At 41.7% G+C, this 16209-nt stretch overlaps 1 protein-coding gene across 1 annotated transcript in view; it reads right to left on the reverse strand.

Moving 5' to 3' along the window:
- Window positions 1-14633, reverse strand: part of galnt1 (UDP-N-acetyl-alpha-D-galactosamine:polypeptide N-acetylgalactosaminyltransferase 1) — a 66552-nt gene extending 51919 nt beyond the window's left edge. Inside the window, exon 1 of the mRNA XM_034698039.1 lies at window positions 14036-14633. The gene's annotated coding sequence lies outside the window, so the exon portion shown is untranslated. The remainder of the gene's footprint in view (window positions 1-14035) is intronic.
- Between the last annotated feature and the right edge of the window lie 1576 nt (window positions 14634-16209).

Raw genomic sequence — 16209 nt, forward strand, 5'->3', positions numbered from 1 at the left:
AGGGTGAGACAAAACTAAAAGTGGGACACAACTGATGTTGTTTTGCTCTTCATCAGTTTTTATCATCACTGCTTTAGAGAACAGATAAACAGCTGATGGTTCAAACAACTGTGTAACTTGACTTTGAAACATGTTGCCTCATCCCTGATCCTGCATCGCCCCTGGTTAGCTTGGTAACACTAATTAAATGTAGGAATGTGTGATGCTTAGATGATTCAAACCCTATATGTGTGATGCTTACATGACTCAAACCACAGATTTGGATTGCAGAACTTGTCTGTCTATGATAACAAAAGGACTATGACAATGAGGAAGTCTTTTCCTGCTCTTCGACTCACTATCTGCTCAAACTATGGTAAAAACAGATTGAGGATGTTAACAATTAACCTCTTAACAGGAACAAAAGAGTTAGGCTGATAAATACCATCAGTTAATGGGCTCAAACATGAATAATTAATACAAGTTATGGAGGACATCCTGCTCTGCCTTTCATATAACAACTAGTGTTTCCCCACACACAGACTACAGGATGATCACCCCCTTGTTTTCAAACCAGTTACACCTTTTTAAAAAAAAAAAAAAGACAAGAGGTATAGAAAGAGAGAGAGATGTAGGTAGAGAGAAAAAGGGGTTAGGGTGAGAGAAAGAGGTTGAAAGATGGAGAGAGAGAAAAGAGGGGAGGGAGAGAGAGACAGTGAAAGAGAGAGGGGAAAAAGAGAGAGGTATATATATATATATATAGATAGATAGAGAGAGAGAGAGAGAGAGAGAGAGAGAGAGAGAGAGAGAGAGAGAGAGAGACAGAGAGAGAGAGAGAGAGAGAGAGAGAGAGAGAGAGAGAGAGAGAGATTGAAAGGAGGGGAGGCAGGGAGAGAGAGAGAGGGGGAGAGAGAGAGAGAGAGAGAGAGAGGTAAAGAAAGAGAGAGAGAGAGAGCTAGAGAGAGAAAAGGGTGAGAGAAAAGTTGAAAGATGGAGAGAGAGAGAGAGAGAGAGAGAGAGAGAGAGAGAGAGAGAGAGAGAGAGAGAGAGAGAGAAGGTTTAGGGTGAGAGAAGGGTCGAAAGACGGAAAGACAGAAAGGAGGGGAGGGAGAGAGAGAGACAATTCTCTAAGCCATAAATGTCAGATGCACTGTGCTCATGTATCTTTGGAATGTGTGTGTGTGTGTGTGTGTGTGTGTGTGTGTGTGTGTGTGTGTGTGTGTGTGTGTGTGTGTGTGTGTATGTGTATGTGTGTGTGCGTGTGCGTGTGTGTAAGGGAGGAACAGTTGTGAGGTGAGCACACTAAAGTCATTTTCTGACATAAAACAAAAACAAGGTGGAGAATGAAATATTCTCATTCTTTTTCTAAATTAGTCTTAAGAACAAATCCCATGCCCTGACCGTACAGAGACTCCCGACCCCTGACCCTTTGCCGCATGTCATTCCCCACTTCCTCTTCCTATTTGTCTACTTCATCCACCATCCTATAACGGCACAGAAGCCCAGAAACAAGCTTTTAAAAACACAGTTTCAAACACATGAAAAAGGCCCACAACAACAGCAACACCAGGCCTGATGGACAAAAGATATCTGTTGTTTCATTGTTTCGCCACGAGTCAGCAGAAATTGGACATATTCCACTTCCTCTTATAGTGTCTGCACGGGGGATTTAGGAAAGGAGCGGGGCTGTCACCATGGAAACTATGTCTCTTCCTGTTGGGTCATATCTCAGTCTGAAACAGATGCTGTAAGCAACACAGGAACGGCACACTCTTACAAAGAAGCTGATTGTTGACGCTGAGTTGATCGTGGTGTAGTGTTACTTCATGCTACCTGACTAGAGCTGGTGCAGTAATACTACTTCACTCTGTTCAGGTGTTCAAGGCTCCATTTAATGCTGGGTACAGTCCAAGAACAGGATCAGTGTTTGAAGTCAAACGTGTCATAGGATGAGTATAAGTACTGAGGAAAAGCCAGTTACGCTGGTGAAAACAAGTCAGTTACAACTTCAGGTCCAATTGGATTTCATGTAAGCTAATGGAGGTCTAATGACACTTGAGATGAACAGTAGAAAATAGGATTTGGACTGACAACAAAAATGGAAGCAATGACACACTACCAGTCAGAAGTTTGGAAACACCTTCTCATTCAAGGGTTTGTTATTATTGTAATTATTTGAAACAATGTAGATTAATACTGAAAACATCAAAACTGTGAAAGAACATATATGGAATTATTTAATTAACAAAAAAGTGTTAAACAAAGCAGAACATGTTTTATATTTTAGATTCTGTAAAGTAGCCCCCCCCCCCCTTTTTCCTTCATGACAGCTTTGCACACTCTTAGTATTCTCTCGGTCTGCTTCATGAAGTGGTCTCCTGGAATGGTTTCTAATTAACATGAGCCTTGTCAAGAGTTCATTTGTAGAATGACTTGCCTTCTTAATGTGTTTGAGACCATCAGTTGTGTTGTTCAGAGGTAGGGTTAGTACACAATGGATAGCCCTATTTGACTACTGTTGTAATCCTTATTATGGCAAAACCAGATTATTTAATAGTTTTGATGTCTTCAGTATTAAACTACAATGTGGAAAATAATTAAAATAAATAAAAACCAATTGAATGAGAAGGTGTGTCCAAACTTTTGACTGGTAGTGTACATATTGACTTTTGCTTTGTCTTTGCATACACAGAAATTGATTTGTTCGTATACAGTGTTAAAGGGGACATATCACGCTTTTTTCATCAATATATATTGGTCTAAGAGGTCCCCAAAACATGTCTTTAAAGTTTATGCTCAAAAAAACACTTTGAAATCAGATTTTGGCATGCCTGAAAAGTCCTCTTCTTCAGTCCTCCTCAGAACACTCTGTTTTCTCTCTGACCACGCCCCCTCAGGAAGTGGATGTGCCTCGGCTCTCCAGCACGTTGATCTAATGTTTACATGTTGGCTGAATATACACGGCTGCTCAGAGATCACGTTACTTCAACCCTCTGAATCTGATCCTGATGGAGAGGCGCCTGTAGCAGGACCTTTCTGAAGGATTGGTCACAGATTTAGTGTTTCTTGTTGTTTTATTTATCAGTATGTAGACGTGTGTCTTGGTACACAGCTACGAACATGTAGCTATGTGGCTATGCTAACTAGCGCTAGCACTTATCCATGATAAATAAAAATCATCCACTAGATCTTCAAATCTGCAGACGTTGGGAGTAAAACCGACCTCTGCCAGAAAGGCAGCAGGACCTTTTATGAAGGATTGGTCACAGATTTAGTGTTTCTTGTTGTTTTATTTGTCAGTATGTCGACGTGTGTCTTGGTACACAGCTACAGCTATGAACATGTAGCTATGTGGCTATGCTAATTAGCGCTAGCACTTATCCATGACAAATAAAAATCATCCACTAGATCTTCAAATCTGCAGACGTGGGGAGTAAAACCGACCTTTGTGTTTATTAAGACAGCCTACAACTAGCATGCCTCGCTCCTAAGCTCCTTGTTAGCACACATTTGTGCAGGTAATTAAAAACGGGGGAGGGATTCAGTATTATTTTATACAGTCTATGGGCTGAACAAGCTCCGAGCTCTGACTCCGTGACAGACCGGATATTGTTGTTACGTAACAAAAACACGGAAGTCTGAAACGGCTCGTTTATCACACATTTACAGAAAGGTGGAGAAATCAGAACAGGGGCAGAATGGATTTTTTTCATTCTCGGGGGGTTTGTAGACATGCCAGGGACACATATTTCAGGTAGAGAACCATTAAAAAGTCAATTTTGCATGATATGTCACCTTTAAAGTCCTATATCATGGCATCTATTAGGGATGGGCAATGATCTGATGAATATTCGAATATTCGTTCACTTAGTAAAAATCAAAGAGTTAATGCGGATATGTTCTCATTTTAAAAGTACAATTTTCCTTCGTTTTTACTGGTACCTGGTTGTAATACAGTATTCCCACCAGACGATGGTTATAGAGCGTCTTAAAGCTGTTGGCTAACCGCATTAAGTAACACGTGACGAAGAATGCTAACTTCATTTAATGGCAAAAGAGGAAGAAAATATTAGCAACAGTTGCTGTGATTTTCTCCATATCTGAATCTCACACTACTACACACGTTAGGGACGGGTACCGAATTCGGTACTTTTATAGGTACCGACCGAATTCCGTCGGTACTACCGAGTACCGATTCATGTAAAATCAAACGGTACCATGTTTTCGGTACCTAGACGAATCCTTGTGACTGTGAGGGAGTGGAAGAATAGGCGATTTTTTTATACTTTCGCCTTGTAATAAAGTCAGAGGCTGATCGGGTGGACGTCTCTGCTCTCTGCATCTGCACGGGAGTGCGCCAAACGGAGCCTGCAGCTAAAGGGCGCGCGCACTCACCGCGAGGCAGAGCAGCAGGAGGATTAAAGTTTAGTTTTTATCTACAGTCTATGGTTGAGACGGACTCTATCGCTCCGACTACCTGCCCTGTTTATAACCGTTCCTGTGTGCGTGAATGCCCAACAAGTAAGTTGTGTGTCCTGTACTTCTAAAGAGACGGAGAACTGACTTTTTCCTGTCTGCAGGCGTTCACGTGTGTTCATTGATAAACTCCAGAAAGAGAATTTAAACGCCACGAGCACGTGTCAGCTAATATATCTAATCACCTATATAAACCTGTTTCTATTTTATTATTAAACAAATTAACATTTATTACCACATAAACACACAAAAGTACAGAAAATTGGTACCGTTGAGTACCGGTACCGATTCCCAGGTACCGGGTATCGGTACCGTATCGGTTCAAATGTGAAAGGTACCCATCCCTAACACACGTATTTCCAGAGACTGAGCATGGCTGTAAAATGTTAACACACGCAACGCAAAACCGCCTCACAGAAACACTAACATAAAGATTGAGACAGACGCTGTCAGTGCCCGCTACAAACAGCACCTCGTCCTAATGCTGGTTAACGCGACTGTCACACAAACGGGCTATACACGCGATGTATGTGTGTGTGTGTGTGTGTGTGTGTGTGTGTGTGTGTGTGTGTGTGTGTGTGTGTGGGTGTGGGTGTGTGTGGGTGTGTGTGTGTGTGGGTGGGATTATTCGAATAATCGTTGAATAGATGCCAATGATTATCGAATAGTATTTTTGTCCTAGTATCTTTCTCCCACAATGGAAAAGTAACAGTTCAGCTTCCCCTGAGCAGTTCACTTTGAATCCTTTAGGTCATACACTTTGTCTCGTTCCCAAGCCTGTATTTACTGATTCATGAATAAACCAGAAAGGAAGAGGAGGTTACATCACATAAAACCAAAAAAATGAGCCGAAAGAGAGGAAAAACATCCAGTGGTATCTTAGAAATAACTATTGCAGCACATCCTGCCTGGAGATGGTCTGACACTTGTAAGAAAGAATTATTACAATTCTCAAAACCAAAGTCAGAGCTGGTGCCTCTTTAGGGGATGCTTATACATCTGATTTTACTGTTTCCCTTCACTACTGTAACTATTGCGATCTGCAGGAAAATCCTCCTTGTTCAAGTAGTTTGAAATAAAAGCCCAGGGAGTTAAAGGCATGAGAAAGGAATAAAAATGATTGCTTTATGAGGCTCTTTCTTCTCTAACTATAACTTAAAGTACGCTTTTTTTTTGTCATGAGAAGAAGAAAAAAAGGAAAACTATTTTTCAGATTCTGCAGTTGTTGCACAACTTTGCCTCAGTTGCTTTATCTTTTTTCAAATGTTATAATATTCCACCCTGTTCTCTATGACAGCAATGTGCAAGTCACAGTGTCTGCTCTGGAAGCCATCATTCATTTGCTGGAATGCAGATCATGAACAAGTTGGGACTCGCTTCTGCAAAATATTTATGTATTCCAAACCACAATGATGCATCACAGATTTTGAGTTCTCCCCAGGAAGTTCCTCCACAAAGTTGAGTAAATAGTAATAATTACAAAGCACTCTTGAAGCCCAGATGAAACCCCTCTCCTCTGTGCACCTAACCACACCTGAACACTGGCAGCAGATGCAGGATTTAACCACAAGACTTCCTCGTTGTTACAAAGTGTTTTTCTGACACTATCCAGTCTGTTGATCGCTCCTTTTAGAACTTGATGTGATTAAAGTGTGATCTCTGCTATATTTCACTATAATTCAGCCTTCTGCTCTGCTTATATTACTGTCTACTTATTACCTAATGATGTTGTCTCAATTCAACACCAACAACAAGAACATACAGGCAAGCAGACTGTGAACAAGAATAGATCATTCATTCCTCGTCAGAGGAGAACCAATGCAGAAAACAAGAGGCTGCGGTAAGGAGATGAAATAAACCTCAGCTGAATACTGGGCTAAATCCTATTTCCTTATCATTACGCCAGCAGAAACAGTGTGTCCATCCAGCTGAGACACACAGAGTGTGACAGGCTCTGAATCATCTGTAGAGGCTCTATATGCAGTCTGAACATACTGCGCCATAGCTCCAGCCAGCTGCTCTTTTTGTCTTGAAGGCTTTACCCATTTACCATTTTAAGAGGTTTATGAGGAGTCAAAGTGCAGGGAACAAGGCAGGGTCACGTTAGATACGAATGACAAGCGTCACACGCACACTCTGTGAACTGTAATCAATGTGGTACAAATGATGCATATACACAAGTAAGGTTTGCATGTTTGTGTTGGCCTTTAGTTGGTCCCAGCCTAAGAGGGAGCAGGGAGCTTGCAAGACTCCCTGGTGGCACTAGCTGACCCACTTCTGTGCAACTCAATCCCTACTGTGACCTGCTGGAAAGACAGAGGACACACACATATGCACATGTGCACAGACAAACACACACAACTCTAACTGCCTTCAAACCCTGGAGGACAGAGGGAAAAAACACTAAATGCTGCTGATGGCTATCTCTTTGTTCCCCTCATCTCTCTCCGTTTACTGTTTCTCTCACTTTGTCTGAAGATCAAACACTTAAGACTCGGCCTGATCTGATAAAAACTTAACCAGCTATCAACATCCGGAGTGAGTTTCTGCATGGTCTGCGCATTGTAGAGGCCGCCACTTTCAAGAGGCATAGCAAGGTTAAACAGGTAGCACATACATCTCACACTTTCAACTCAAAATATAAATAGTGCCTATTAATATGCTCGACAGCAGCACTGAGCTGGAGACCTGACAGCATGTCATCTCTCCATCTCTTGAACTACACATTGCTGTCACTCTCATCTCTTTCCTTTCTAATGAAGGTAAAATCATATAATAATCATGTTATAGCACATAAACAGGTGTATCAGTAAAGAGCAAATTTGATTGATAAGGTTTATTTTGGCCTCCACAACATAGGAGCCATGTGAAAATTACAAATAAAAGCAAAAAACAAAACAATCACTGAGGGATTCATCAAGAAAATATATAAAGAGTCCAGCATATACATACACACACATATCGATCTGCACATGCATACCCACACATACACATGCATACGTATGGGTTGTTGACAAATAAGCCTCAAAATATATATTTTTTTAAGTATTTCCAGAATGGTTGCAATGCATATTTTTGTGTCTGGAATAATGTGTTCAAACAAGGCTTTTTTGAACACATTACAGTTTTTATAGTGTTTAAATAGTTGTTGTTTTTTTTTACCCTTTTCTTAACTTGAACACCCAAAAAATGTCAGGTGGCGCAACCAGATATTTGTGAAAATATATGTACTTACCTATCATTTATTCTAACTGAAAGTTTTAGGAAGTATGCCTTAGAGTGGTTACAGTGCTTCACACATTTGTATTTTGTGAGTATATTTTTTATTTACAATATATTAGGATTTTTGCATTCTACTGGCCAGGTATAAAATATAATTTTTACAGTTTTAGGTTGGTTGTACCACATGACATGGAAAGTGTTACCGTCCACCTATATGTTGATAAAAGCTTTTCTATTAATATTTAAGAGACATCTACAAACCTTTTAACTCAGCCATGACAATTAGTTGGGGTCCTCTGAATTATTTCATATGTTGAAGTCCATTATAACTACTTACTTTCAAAATAAAAGGTCCATGAGTACGGTGGTGCCACCCTGACATTTGAGAACATGCAAATTGCTGGACAAAAGTTTTTAAATAGCCTTAGGTGCCTTTAAACTATTGATATTTATGAAATTATGTTTATTTCAAAGCTTGTATATGTAAAATAATGCCATGGTGTTTTAATTTGAATTTATTGTTATTTAAAAAATGTTTTATAGTGTTTTAAGTCAGTTCACTTGCTCGGACGGTTGCGCCAACTGACATTTTCAGGGTTTGAGATACTTCAAAATAAAACAAATCACAATATTTGAATGTACTGAAATTGTATGCAAAATAAGCAGGTTTTATAGAATCAATTGATGTATGTCTTAAAAATAACAAATTATTTCAAAAGAAAATAATGGATTCGGACACAAAAATATGCACGTCAAGTCAATGACCCTTTAACATGCATACACATCCACTTATATTTTAGCCAATCACATGCAAGTCAAATAATGTAGATTTTGCTGCACTGCCACTTGCAAAAAACAACAACTGCAAAATGTGGAGATAAGTCTGTCCGACGTGCTCGCTGATCAGACAACATTATTAAAAAACAAAAGCCACCTTTGAGAAGTAGCTGGCAGGAAAGTAATCACATGTCTAACTGACAGCTGGTGATTGTTCAATGTTTTCTTGTGAGAGGAGGATTTGATTAAAGAGACAACTTCGGAGTAAACAAAGTCGGAGTGACATTTCACCGGCTGGAACAGATAACAGAGGGGGTGTCGCCACGCTCGCTCTGCTTTTCTCTTTAGCATAATGTATCCATATTAATCAATTTATACATCCATTTCAAGGTCACCGTTTGCAGTTTGTTTTTTTTCTATCATCATTTCATTTATAAAATTAAAAAGTTTGGTGCAGAAATTGACCGGCAACAGTGACGATTTTTCATTATCATTTTCAGCAAGCCCCGGGCTCAAAATTCCCCACACGAGAGGAAAACATTTCTCCTGATTAATGACTGAAAAGATTTACTGCCTCTCAGCTGTACTGATGACTGATTGTATGTCAAGCAACTCATTTATTAACTGAGCAATTGTTTCCACACTAATTGCATTTTAAAATGCTTTCCGTTCACTACAAGTCTTGAGCAGGTTAATCATTTGCTAGAAAAGAAAAGTGAAAGTAAAATAAATTCACTCTTTTTCGACTTTTTTGGTGATGCTTAAAACACAAACCAGAAACTCTGACGAGCTTCTGTCTCCCCCTGCTAGTGTCAGCTCTCAGTAGCTGTGTCTATTTTTACAAGCAAAGAAAACATCTCAAAAGCTGGGGGTAACCCTCAGTTTGATATGAGCTCCTGTTGCGTGCTGTGCAATAAGGATGCAAACATGCACATGTCTGTTTACGTTGCATGTGTGTGTGTTTGCATGCGTGTCTGATCCGGCCATAGTCTGGAAGAAGGAACAATGGCATTCCTGTGCTCAGAGCTCCAGGTGGCTGTGGAAACCCAATCCCAAACCAAGCCTCGCTGGCACACTGAGTGCCGGGAACGCCGAATAGTGCAGCCTCCCCTCCGGAGAAAATGGGCCAGAATAGAGCTATTGTTCCGAAACCCGCTCGGAGCAATAAATGTTCCACGGCCACCTTCTATGACGAACACGTACGCTTCCAAATACTGGCTCGTATCGTAGATGTTCGCCGTTACATCTTTTGCATTAGATAAGCAGCAACACCGAGTTTTCATTCTGATGAGAAACGAAACAAAAAAATAACCTTGGCTGCATCGGTTTACATGCATTGTAGAGATTATAAAAAACATGTTCCACAGCATGTTATTATCACTATCACCATGTGTAAAACCCTTACCTTCAGAGTTATTATAAATACCCTTCATATGAGCTAAACCCACAATGACGTTCCCCTCACCACACACGTCTTTTGTAGCCCTGATCATTTCTATCTCAGATGCAAACCCACATTCCTTAGTCCAAATACTCACCTAACTAAATAAGTCCCAAAGACTGGCAAAAATATTAAAAAATGTGCAGAAATCTCAAATCAGGCCCCACAAATACAGGAGCAGCAGCACACACACACACACACAAAAGCAGGCACATCTGCCGACGCCTGGACACAGTCAACACACACACACACAGGGCAGGAAACGCATCATGCCGACTCCACGGCCTTGAAATGAGGAACATGATTCATTTCCTTTTAAAGCTGGACAGTCATGCCTCAATACAGGCCTGTTTTTAGATATCCAGCTCAGAGACCAGGTCCTGAACATGGCTTACAGGTTACCCGGATCAGAAAAACAGACTTGTGCTGAGAACATATCTTGTTCGGTATACGTCTCACGACCAACTTGTTACGTAATATAAACCTAAATGGTGAAGTCAGTGCTTCTTTTAATGTAATCCAGATTACTTCACATCTTTGAAAGTATGATCAAAGCCGGCAGCTCATGTGAAGGCACCATGGGACTAATCCTACAGGTAGCAAAAACATACAGCAGCAGCTCCCCTCTGGCTACACTGCATATTCTGCTACTGCACACACACACACATACACATACACACACACACACACACACACACACACACACACACAGGGAATAAATAATACATGCTCCTCGCCTCTCTCCTTTAAGGAACATGACAGATTAATATAATTGGTTCCCTGTCAATGCTACATCTTCATCTGCTCCTCCGCTACTGCGAACTCTTGCAGGACTGATAGTGAATCCATTGTCTTATCTCTTGAGATAATTACAGTAATACCAGCTCTTTCATGCACACCCATTCTCTCCTCTTTCACTCACTCAATGAGTCTCACATTCTCACACATGCACACGCACAGGTCAGGTCTCACATGCTTCAACTGAACCCTATAAAAGACTGAACTACATGAAATGTGATTAACCTCTGTTCAACAGGGTAGGAGGAGGAGGAGGAGGAGGGCCCTGAAAATCTGAAGTCCTGCAAGGAAGGATATGGTGACTAGTTGGTTTCCTATTAAGCTAAGCTAAATCATCTGACCTCTAATCAGGACACAGGACACACAAGCAGCACCAAGCGAGGGTTAAATTCCAGCTGCACAGCTCATCTTTCCAGGCTGTGATGCAACACTGAGGCTCTACTCAGTTAGAACTTTATAACGGATTCTGCCTCTAAAAGAAACATCAACAAAAGCACAATAAAGTGCTTTATTGTATGTAGCATATACAGAATGCATACATAACAATAACCATCTGTCCCCATTGTCCTGGTGATGAACATAACTGTAACAGGATGGGACAAATATACTTTCATTTTCAGAGGTATCAAGTCGACAAACAGATACACAAGATCCCTACAGACAGCTAGAAGAGTGTTAACTGAATCATCCAGGTCTCTTCAGCAAGACTCTTAAAGCATCCCGACCAGCTTGCTGTAGTCCAGGGGCGTCAAACTCATTTCAGTTCAGGGGCCACATACAGTCCAAGTTGATCTCAAATGGGCTGGACAAGTAAAATCATAGCATAATAACCTATAGAGAAGGACAACTCAAAATGTTTCCCTTTGTACAAGTACATTCTGAAAAGGTCCACATTACAGCTGTTGTATTTTTCCCCATGATGAGTCTCATAGTGGGACCTATGAAGTACACACATATATGGTAAGCATGTGCACGACATGTGGCTCCTTTTTTGGAAAACGGTGGATCCAGCGCTCCTGCTGTTACAAGTTTACATATATGAAAACTTTAGTGTTGATTGGATCTTGAAGTGCTCTAAAAAGTCTATGAATTTCCACCGGATTATGCAAACTGCAAATATTCTCCCAGAGCGCCGTTCAGGTGCGCTCCATCAGCACTATGACACGGGACTTCCACCAGATCCGTGCCCGGTTCTCCTCCTCCTCTCCTCGTCCATGTTGTCTTTACCAGCCTCTGAAAACCTCTGACCTGATGACTCCCGGCCTGGCTCCGCTCTAAATGACTAAATGAGTGTTTCATTCTGAAAATTAACCGCGTTTTTATTTAGTTTTGATGCCTGACTCCCTGTCCTGCTCCATCTACTCTGTGTTGAATTGATGCGTCCCGCAAAAATAGAGGTCTTGCGTATCTGATCTGTTGCGTTCCGACCTGCCGGATCAGAGACCCCGCCAGAACGCAACAGAGTGGATCCAGTAGGGGTCATTGGCGGTTCTAGAGGACCGGCTGAGAACAAACTGGCAAAACATCAGTGCATCCCTATATACTAGACATATTTACTACTGTGTACTATATCAAATGCAGACTGACAGCAGCTGTTTGGCTGTTTACACTCAACATGAGTCCCTCAGCGCTCTAAGCTTTTTTTATTGTATTATATTTGTTTGGTGTGGAGGGGGGGCCACAGGGGGGTCCAGGTTCAGTTTTACAGGGGCACTGGCCCCTGTTGGCCCCTCCCCAAAACTGCCACTGGTGGGGGTTAACAGATAGACTAGAATAGAAACCTATCAGATCCGGTGCCGTGGCGGATCAGAGATAGACTGGAGACAGACCTGGTGGAATTTGGCCTTGATTGTATGCGACCCCCAGAGGACAAATCTGAAATAGCAGTTCCTTTTATTGAAACATTGTAGCTAATGTCTTCTCTGTAATTGTTGTAATTGTTTTGGAACCTTTTGTTGTTTTGGCCCATGGGCCGTATGTTTGACACCCCTGTTTTGAGATCATGCTCGAATTGAGGATTCTCCTCCTCCTCTCCTCATCTGCTTGTCTTTATCAGCCTCCGAAAACCTCTGACCTGATGACTCCAGGCCTGGCTCCGCTCTAAATGACTAAATGAGTGTTTCATTCTGAAAATTAACGGGTTTTTTATTTAGTTTTGGTGCCTGACTCCCTGTCCTGCTCCATCTACTCTGTGCTGATATGATGCGTCCAGCAAAAATTGAAGTCTTGTGTATCTGATCTGTTGCGTTCCAACCTGCCGGATCAGAGCCTCAGCCGTAAGGCAACTGAGCGGATCCAGTGGGGGTTAACAGATAGTCACAAGATCCCTGCAGATAGCTAGAAGAGTGTCGACTCATGCAGTTACAAACTAACAGTTGTACTGAATCATCCAGGTCTCTTCAGCAATACTCTTAAAGCATCCCGACCAGCTTGCTGTAGTCCAGGGGTGTCGAACTCATTTCAGTTCAGGGGCCACATACAGCCCAATTTGATCAGCCGGAACGCAACGGAGCGGATCCAGTGGGGGTTAACAGATAGACTAGAATAGAAACCTATCAGATCCGGTGCCGTGACGGATCGGAGACGGACTGGAGACGGACCTGGTGGAATTTGGCCTTGATTGTATGCGACCCCCAGAGGACAAATCTGAAATAGCAGTTCCTTTTATTGAACATTGTAGCTAATGTCTTCCCTGTAATTGTTGTAATTGTTTTGGAACCTCTTGCGGGCTGGTTTTGGCCCACGGGCCACATATTTGACACCCCTGTGTTAGAGATCATGCTTGGCACCACACACGGTCCAGCACCATCAGTGCCTCTGAACATGTTCACAGAGAGAAGAGGAAGAGAAGCACTTTTATTGGAGGTTTAATAACTACACAGCTCCATGTTGAACATTGTTGTTCATGTTCCTGGGCGTTATCTCCTGCTCCTCTGTCATTTGAATGGACAGTTACAACAACTCGCTGCAGTCAAATGCGGCAGCTGTAAGATAACGTGAACCTGGCAGGCAGTGGCCCATTCACCACTAAAAGGAGGAAACACTAACATGAGATCTGCATTTAAAAGTACAGCAGAGGGTCGTTGTTGTAGACAGAGCAGGCTCTCATTCAGTCAGTACATTTCAAGCTGGCTGTGGAAGAGCAATTGTCTGCTTGTTAGCAGGAAATCAAAGTTCCATATGTGTGTTTAACGGTGAGTCGCATCACCTCCTCCCCGTTGCTTGGCTGCTTCTGTCAACAAGAAGATCTCTGCTGCGAGATAGAGCTCCACAAGCCCCGTTATTCACAGTGAGGGGGGAAACGACCACTATAATACAGCGTTTACATTAGTATTCGCTCACCTTGAGTAACGGGGCACCTCAATCCACCGCTGTGGCGCAGGAGACCGCAGGCTGGCTTCGAGGCAGAAAGCAGGTCTACGCCGATCCGGTTCAAAGTATCACGGCTAAGTTAGCGCGGCTAGCTAGCTTAGCGAGCTAACGATGGGGGGGGGGGGGAGTGTGGTCCTCTCTGATGTCGTCGAGGCGAAACAGTTACCCGGAGGAAACGTTTCTACCCACGGTCACAGCGACAGTCCAGTGTCAAAGCGTGGTATCAGCGGAAACATCCATTTTAGAAGAGCGTTAAAATTACGAGGCTGCGGTTCAGTCGGCAGAACACTCTATGCGGTGTTATACGTCTGTCTCCCCGAGCGGACGCGCTGCCTCTGCCTGCCTGGCCTGGCTCTGTGTGACTGAAAGAGAGAGAGAGAGAGAGAGAGAGGGAGGGAGGGAGGGAGGGAGAGAGAGAGAGAGAGCGAGAGGGAGGGAGGGAGAGAGGGAGAGAGAGAGAGAGAGAGAGAGAGAGAGAGAGAGAGAGAGAGAGAGAGAGAGAAGTGATGTGCAGAGCCAACAGAGGCAGCATCACTGCTCATCCCTCCCTCAACCCGGAAGAAATACTAAAACAGCATCCTTTTTTTGGATAGTCAAAAAATATAAGACAATTATTGATCTATTTTAAGGTTTGTGAAGGGGATCTAACCTTTGTCTAGAACATTAACTTAGAGTTTTTTCCTGAATTTCCCCCTTCGAGGATGAATAAAGTACATTCTATTCTATTCTTTCTTTTTTTTAATATATATATATATATAACTTCGTTTATTGGAAGCAGATTCAGTGGTAGCAAAGGAAAAGTACAATGTGGCACAGAGGCAGAGCCGTGGGAAGTGGGTTTAAGTTGGGGGTGCTGTAGTAAGAGGTGCAATTTTTTTTTTCCTTTTTGCATTTAGGTTACTTCTGCAACTGATAGGCTATAGTGCACATACATTTTATTTTTATTTATATGGTTTGAATACAAGCTTTAACGAGAACTTTTCATTAAAAATTCACAAATTGCAACTTCCATACCCCGTTCAGGCAGGGAAGTCAAAGATTCAATATGATTCAAGAGAGGGCTCCAAGTCTTATTGAATGTGTTCGAGGAACCTGAGCTTTTCAAGTCTAATAGACAGTAACAACTCTTTCACCCATCTGTTATGAGACGGAGGTTGAGGGTGTTTCCATTTGAGGAGTATAAGTCGCCTGGCCAAGAGGGTGGTAAAGGCAAGAACAGTCTGCATGACTATTCTATTCTAACTATCCCATTGTAATGTTTCGTTTGGCTTATTAGCAGTGGTGGACAAAGTACACAGCTTCATTACTTAAGTCAAAGTATAGATACTCCAGGTCAAATATTACTCCAATACAAGTGAAAGCTGCTCTGTCAGATTATTACTTGATTTAAAGTACTGAAGTACCTGCTTTTAAAAAAAATTAAGTATTCAAAGTACTTCTTAAAAAATCTCAAAACTATGTATTTTCACAATACACAAGTGCTGTACCGTTACATTATACTTATTTAGAAACCATTACTGGAAATCTCCAAAAACTATACCATGGAATAAAACAAGCAACTAAGTTACTCCAAACTCAGACACCTTAGTTTGAAATGTTCATCTGGAATGAAACAAGTGTTACATACCTCAACACGCTTTCTCAGGTTGGACGGTGAATGTTTGTATGTTTGGGCAGAGTGGGAAACAAGGAGAACATTTCAAATGATACGTATCATTCTCCATTTTAAAAACCTCTAACGGGATGAAGATATGACCATGGGTGCTCAGGTGGAGAATTATAGCCATCATTACCACCTCTGAATGAACTGCCTGATCTGAGTGAAACATGCTCTGTACGATATACAGGTATGACTAAACCACTGAGACAAACAGAACTACACAAACACATTTTACTGTCTTAGGGATCAGATTTCAGAAAAGATAAGGAAATTCATGAGCTGACTTCAAAGCTAAAGTAGTGAGTAACTAGAGCACTGATAGAAATGTAGTGGAGTAAAAAGTACAATAACTGTCTTCTAAATGTAGTGGAGTAAAAGTGATAAGTTCCCTCAAAAAATAATATTCAAGTAAAGTACAGATACTCAAAAAATGTCCTTAAGAACAGTACTGGAGTAAATGTACTCTGTTACTGTCCACCACTGC

This window comes from Notolabrus celidotus, chromosome 12 (assembly GCF_009762535.1).
Source record: "Notolabrus celidotus isolate fNotCel1 chromosome 12, fNotCel1.pri, whole genome shotgun sequence".
Classification (NCBI taxonomy): Eukaryota; Metazoa; Chordata; class Actinopteri; order Labriformes; family Labridae; genus Notolabrus; species Notolabrus celidotus.